This window comes from Balaenoptera physalus (assembly GCF_965194825.1).
Source record: "Balaenoptera physalus genome assembly, chromosome: 5".
In the NCBI taxonomy this organism is placed as follows: Eukaryota; Metazoa; Chordata; class Mammalia; order Artiodactyla; family Balaenopteridae; genus Balaenoptera; species Balaenoptera physalus.
This window is the reverse complement of record NC_138884.1, coordinates 150,324,222-150,331,867: the sequence shown is the minus strand read 5'-3', so window position 1 is coordinate 150,331,867 and position 7,646 is coordinate 150,324,222.

Genomic DNA, 7,646 nt, shown 5'->3' with positions numbered 1-7,646 from the left:
CCCTGAACCTGCCAGGCCCCACCTGCCTGGAACCCACTGGGCATTGACTGCTGGGCTGAACCCGCCCCTCATCCTCACCCTCCGGCCGCACCCATCCCGCACCTACCCGCCGGCCGCCGAGCGGGCTCCTGGGCACCGGTGGTTTAAATGTCCGGGCGGCCGCAAGGTCGGGGGAGGCAGCGGCGCAAACCCCGGAGGGTTTTTCTGGGAAAACCCGCCCTTATGCTGGGCGGGGTGGCCTACACCGGAGTCCCCAGGACAGCTTCCCGAAGCCAGCGGCAGGGACTTCCCTGGGCCTGGGGCGGTGCAGGTGGTCCCTGGGAGGTGGCCAGGTGTGGGTGAAGTGGGTGTCAGTCTGACCACCGCCGCAGCCCCAGAGACAGCACCTGTGCTTAGTTCCAGAAGTCCAGAGGGCACCTGGCACCCGAGGGTCATGAGGGCTCTCCAGGGTGGGAGCTAGCCAGGCCTCAAGGGCAAGGTGATCCGGTTATGGGGAAGGGCCAAGGCCAGCCCTGGGAGAACCTGATCCCCAGAGCAGGGATGTCCTGGGAGTCGGAACGCTGTCAGGTGACCCTGAGGATGGGCGATGTAACTGTCCTCTTAGGTAAAAAGCACATCATTAAACACGACAGCAGTGGGTACCACTAAACTGTTGGTACGGTTCGGTGAAACATGATGGACCATCCTGAAATCAATTGTGTTATCTATATATCCTTAAAATCCATAAATCAGTGAGAAAGTGTAGGTGGGTTCAATAAAGGATGATAGGGAACTGGGTGTCTATTTGCAAAACAAATGCTTTTAAATTCTCACTTGGTACTCACCTGTGAAAATACCTCCCAAACTGGATTAATTAGAACATATGGGGAAAATGAGAAAATGGGTTGTAAATGAGCATTCAGCAAATCTCTTAGAGACCTTTCCTAAACACAGACGCAAAACCAGTCACAAGGGAAAGATCAAAATTCCGGACCTGGGCGCGTATCTTGCCCACACACCCCTCTCATTTTCTTACTTAACGTTGTCCGGGAACAGAACCCCTGACGTGGCCTGGACCAGCTCCTCCAGCCCCCTTCCTGTCCTGTCTTGGCATCTCGAGTGCTGAGACCTGAGGTGCCCCTTGATACCTGCTCCCTCCCCTGCCCAGCCCCCAGCCCAGGGTCACCTGCCTCACTCCATGCCTGTGAGTGGCACAGTGAGTGGTAGAACAGAAATCGGATTCAATTGAGTCCTGCTCAAAGCCTGCAGGCTTGTCATTGCACTGGGCCAGTCAGAGAGCCCTGGGCCCGGGCCACCTGCATCTCCCCCAGCCTCCCTTCCATTCCCTGGCCAGGCGCCCCTGCCTCCCCCACCCCCCATGCTCCAGCGCGTGCCCTTCTTCCCACCTGCCACAGGCCTCTGCACGGCTGTTTCTGCTGCCTTCCCCAGCTCTTCCCGTGGCCACTTTCTCCTCCTTACCCTGTGCCTGCTCTAGGATTTACCTTTCTGTCTGGGCGTCCTTCCCGCTGTGCTGTCAGCTCCCTGAGGGCAGGGCATCTGCTCCCCGGCCCTCGTGCACTCGAGGTGGGAACCGCTCGGTGGAGGTGTGGGAGGACTGCCCCGCCTTCCGAATGTGCCTGTCCCACGCTTGCCCCCTCCATCCTCGGGACCGGTCAGAGGCGCCCAGGCCACGGGCTCCCGCCTCTGCTGCCCTCCATGCCCCCTCACCCACCCCCGCCTTCGCACATGGCTCTGAAGACCCTGAATCACCCTCAGGGAACTCCTGGCCTGCAGACCAGGGCTGGGCGGGCAGAGGAGCGGCCCAGAGAAGCTCATCCCCGTCTCCCCACAGCCCGGGGGAGGCGGGGGCCTGCACTAGGACAGAGCTGCCCACCCCGCCCGGCCAGCTATGCTGCCGCCTCCCGGCGAAGCCCCCTCCCAGGAGGACTCGCCACCCAGAAGGAAGGACTGGAGGACCCCCAGCCCTCCTGGACCCGCGTTTGTACCCAAAGTACGTCCTGGGAACTCAGCCTAACTCTGCGGACGGCAGCACGTGGCCCTGAGCCCAGGAAGACCAGAATATGTTGCTCCCTTCGGAAGGAGACCAGGCCCCCCGCCAGGTCACCAGAGGTGTTGCCCCTGAAGCACAGGCTTCTTGAGGAATGCGAGAATTTTTTCTAACGCCAGAAGTTAATGTTTTACTTTTCTCTCCGTGGACAAGAAAAGATCCTTTGTCTTTATTCTGAAACGGTGTTCAGATACCTGCATAATTTGTGAAGCAATGGTCAGTGTGGGCATCCAGCGATGTCCCGGGTCTCATCCGTTGCTGTGGGACAGTCACTCTCCCTGTGTTTAGCGGTCCCTGAGGGCGCAACGTGGGCGCCCCCAGGAAAGCTGTCTCTCCTACTGGCATTGAGAGGTGGCCTCGGGATCCAGCTTCTGGCTGAACAAAGTGGCTCTGAGGCTCTCCCCGCTTTCACACCACTGGGGCTGGTGTGCCGAGGGTCTGCTGGCTGCCCCGTGCCAGTGGGCTGCGCAGAGGGGAGAACCTGGGGGCTGATGGGCCCACGGTGGGCTCAGTGGGGTCCCGGAGGAGGGGACAGGCGCAGTGTCCTGATGCGGGGAAGGGGCAGCCCTGCAGAGATCTGGGAAAAGAGCATTCCAGAAAAGGGAGAAGCAAACGCTAAGGCCTGGAGGAGATAGGGGGACAGAGGGCCGAGGCCAGGAGAGGTGGGAGACCGTGGGCTCGTAAGGGCAGGGACTTGGGTTCTATTCCCACTGCTGGACGGTGGGGTGCACAGGGCAGGGACCCCACGTGGCAATCCAGGGGAAGGCCTGGACGGCTCTCACACTCTGAGTCGGACTTTGGACTCCACCAGGGACCACCCAGAAGCAGGCCATCCCAGGCAGAGTTAAAGTTTCTTTCTAGGCTCCCTTTCACCTGCAGTTTCATTTTGTACCAAAAGCAAGTGCCAGGGACTTCACAGGTACAACTGAGACTGAGTGAATCTCCCCCAGCCCAGCGCCACAGCTGCGTCGGTGCTTTCCCATGGCTCCTGTTTGGCCCTGACCCCCGTCCCGGTGTCCCCAAACACCATCTTCTGGCACTGGGGCTCTAGCCACAAAGTTCTGTTGGCTCCCCGCACGTGCTCCCAGATGTGACCGCGCGGCCCGCGAGGGCGTCCCTGCTTCCTGCGGTGCAGCTCTGCTCCGGCTCTCCCGCTGCGTCCTTCCCTCCATCCCCCCTTCTGGCCTGGTACTAGCAGATGTCATGTGTGTGCGCGCGCACGCGTGTGTGTGCGCGTGTGTGTGCACGGGGCGTGCGTGCTGGCCGCCTTGGCCCCCCTTCCCTTCTCCTGTGCCTGGGCCCGCCACGTGCCTGAGCATAGGAGGCCCTGGAGAGTCACCTGAGCAGGGAAGTCATGACCAGGGAACAGTAGGGTTCGGGGAAACCACATCCATAAGGAGCCAGAAGCGAACGTTTTGGTTAAACAAATGTTCCTCGTGGGGCCCCGCGTCTGTGGCCTTGAATTCAGTTTAAATACTCGTGCCGGCCATGTGTGGGAGCCGTGCTCCGTTCCAAGTCATTTCACACTGGAACCAGCCAGGAGGGACGCTGCATCCACCGCTCCTGCTGCCCGAGCACACTTCTGAGGCCGAGGGTCAGCGCCTTACCCAGTGCCCATCACTCAACCCCAGGCTTCAGGTTTCCTGGTCAGTAAAGTCTCAGCACCTTGTCGTGGTCCACAAACGCAGGGCCTGGAAACTCTGACGAGGTGCTGAAGGAGAGCACTGGCTGCCAGCCGGACGCACGGCCAGAAACGGCTGGTCAACAAAACCACCCGCAGGTGCACTTGAAACAGAAATGGACAAATACCTACAACACTTGTTATCCAGACTGAAAACTGCCACACAACTTATATAACTTCTGTGACACTCAGGATTTCAGCCATAAGATGAGAAGAATAATGACATCTACCTTCAAGGTGATTGCAGACTGTGAAGTGCTCCAAGGGTGGGGAGGTGGAGGGGGGCTGCGGCGGCTGAGTGGGTATTCTCCCGCCCTCCCCCACCCCAGGTCCCAGTCTCCTCGATCATAAAGAGGGAATAAAAAGTCGCCTGTCCGGCAGGCTGGCTAGGACTCGATGAAACACGTTACCCGAAGGCTGCTTCTTACGCCCTGGTGTGTGGGGCTGGGGAACGCGTGGAGGGCCCTGGCCAGCCCCCCGGCCCAGCTCCCAGCCCTGAGAAGGCTCTCCTGGTAAGCGTGTGGATGTGACCTTGGACGTTCAGGGAGAAAGTGTCCCGCCGGTGCAGAGATCCTCTTGAGACAGGTCACGTCGGTGAGTTCAGCAAAAACATGGAACTTGTGAGTCATTCGTTGAGTGCCAGGTAATAGAGACTGTATGGGTTGACTCGTGCCCCCAGTACCTCAAATGTGACCTTATTTGGAGAGAGGGGCTTTGCAGGTAATCAAATTAAGATGAGGTCAGTAAGGTGGGCCCTAATCCAATGACTGGTGTCCTTATAAGAGGAGGAAAGAGATATTGGGACAGGGAGAAGGCTGGGTGAAGATGGGGGCAGAGATCAGGGTGAGGCCAGCAACCACCAGAGCGAGGGGAGAGGCCTGGACAGATTCTGCTCAGAGCCTCAGAAGGAACCACCCTACTACCATCTTGAACTTGGACTTCTGGCCTCCAGAACTGAGACAATAAACTTCTGTTGTACAAGCCACCCAGTCTGTGGTGCTTTGATATGGCAGCCCTAGAAAATTGACACAGAGGGGAATGGCAAATGTTCTGAAGACGAGACCAGAAAATGATCTTAGAAACAAAGCAAAAGGAGACTTCCCCCTCTGGCGTTACCCATGACGGCAGAGCCCTAGGCCCCTCCCACTTCGAACTTGCAAAGACAAGACGGAAGCAGCAACCTTTCCATGTGGAACCAGCTCATGAGGAAGCCGGGATACTCCAGCAGCCGGACACAAGCCGAGTGAGAGCAGACGGGTGGCACCCAGGAGAGCTGGTCTCAGAATCTCAGGGTGTCTGTCTTGACACCCACATCAGCCCTCATGAGGCAAGGGCCCTTGCAGGGAGGAACGCGAAGCAGGAGGCCTGTGTGCCCGGGCTGCTCAGACACAGCGCTCAGAGCCTCGCTGGAGCTGAGGTGCTGCATCTTCACGGGTCTCACAGCTCAGGCCCCGTCACCCCTGCAGCAGATAAACTGACACGGAGCTTGGGCCTCGGCCAATGACACCCGCGGGGCCCAGGACAGAGGCGAACGTGTCATCACTGCGGGGAGAAGCTCTCCTTCCAGCACCGCTGGATTGTGACCAGCGAAGGTGAGCTCACAGGCGGAAGTGGGAGAGCGAGGCCGGGGGCGGCAGGTGCAGTCTCCAGAGGGCCGGCCAGTCAACACGGTGGCGCACTGCAAGGGCTAAGGGAACAAGAGGGCAGGCGAGCAAGCGGGGACGAGACCCCCGGGGGGAGAATGGAGCCGCCACCAGGAAGCCACACTCACTGGAGGGAACCGGCCGGTGGGTGAGCGGCCGGGAACCCCCCCTGGACGTTGAGTTTGCCAGGTGTGTGCACGCCACCCAGGACGCGGCGTGGAGTGCGGGAGACACAGAGGGGCAGGCAGAGCGTCCACAGGGCTGCCATTCAGGGAGACTGAGAGGGTGAGGAAGGAACGGTAACGCCTGAGAACTTTCCCCCGGCTGAGAGATGCAGCCCTCGGACTCCGGAGCACCTGAGTCTAGAGCTGGAAAAAAGGAACCTGCGCTTGTACGTGTGGGAGAGAAACCATAGAGCACAAAAGACAAACAGTTCAGGAGAGAAAAGCACCCCAGATACCTCAAAAGTAGTTATGACGACAGCAGACTTATTAAGATGATAAAAGCAAACAATAATTATGTACCTAGTTTTTCAAAGTCTCGAGATAAAATAACTATCGACTTGGGATTTTACACATAGCATGGTTCTCTGCTGTGGTGTAAAAAAATTACCCCAAAACTTAACGAGTTAGAACAAAACACATCTAGTATCTCAGCTTCTGCCGGTCAGGAACACAGGCGTGGCCGAGGTTGGCCTGATGGTCTCACGAGGCTGCAGTCAAGGCGTTGGCCCGGCTCGGGGTCCCGCTTGAAGGCGTCCCTGGGGAAGGGTCTGCTGCCAGGCTCACTCAGTGCTCGGCTCCCCCTGGCTGGTGGTCTGAGGCACCTCACTTGCTGGCCTCACGGGCTTCTCCCAAATGGCATCTTGCTTTCCCGAAGCACGCGAGCCAACGAGGTGACAGGAGTCTTCCGGCAAGGTGGAGGTCACAGGCGTTTGTAACCAGATCGTGGATGTGAACCCCGTTTGCCACATTCTGTTGGTTACCAGTTACCAGGTTACTATGTTAACACTGTTACTAGGTAACAGTGTGGGGGGGAATTCCACGAGGAGCCGGGGATCGTGAAGGTCTCGGCAGAAGTCGGTCTAACTCAATAGTCAGATTATCACTTGAGAGAGAGGGCTTAAACCGAAACATCTTCCAACACGCGTGACTAAAGAGTTTATCAGTGACAGGTCCTTGCCGAAGACACTGCTAGAGGAAGCGCTTCAGGAAGAAAGAAGTGGGGCTGAGAAGGAAAGGCTGTGAGCAAGAAGCAACTGCGAGCTACTCACACAAGGTAATAATGACAAAACTTTGGGGAAGAAAGGCAGAGAGGAGGTGAGATATTGAAGAATCAGAATGGAACTTAAAACATGTAGAACTTGGCAATAAAGAAAATGCTTAGGATGCAGCTAAACACATACCTGGAAGGGAGTTTCTGTTCTGAAACTTCACATGTGGGAAAAGAAGAGAAGTGGAGAAGCAGGGACCTAAGTGTCCAACTCAGGAGGTTAGATGTGGATAGCAGAGCAAAGCCATGGAGAGAAGAAGGAGAACAGTCAGGACTAGAGAAGCGATTCATAGGACTAAAGCTCAGAAAGAAAGCAAACATTAGTCAGGATGAACAAAACCAAAACCTGCCTGGACTACCTGATGGTTCCACAGACTAGAATACCGCAGACGCGATGGGATGTCGCCTCCAAGGTGAAGCTACAAGAGGCTGTGGCTCCTGTTTCTCTCTCCCTCCTTCTCCAGCCCTACCTCCATCCCCATCTCCACCTCCACCTCCACCTCCACCTCCATCTCCATCATCTCCATCCCCATCCCCATCTCCATCTCCCTCTCCATCTGCATCTTTATCTCTATCTCCATCTCCCTCTATCTCTCTCGAGCTCCTTGCTCTGGGAAAAGTGGTTGCTCTGTTGGGAGCTGTCCCGTGGAGGGGCCCCATGTGGAGACACTGACGTCTCCAGTCAACGACCCTGTGAGTGAGCTGGGAAGTGGCTGTGACCCCACTTGAGCCCTCAGATGACTGCAGCCCGAGTCGACACATTGATGGCAGACTTGTGAGACCCTGAGGAAGAAACCCCAAGCTCATCACATCTGGTTCCTAACACTGGGAACTGTGAGGTGATACATGTTTGTGGTCTTCAATCACTAAGTTTCGATGTAACCTGTTACACAGCAATCAATAACTAATATAAACTACAAAAGTCATAATGTGGCAGGACTGAAGAAGAAAGGAGGAAAGATGGCTTTACTAAACAATATTAGTAATGAACAGTGAAATATAA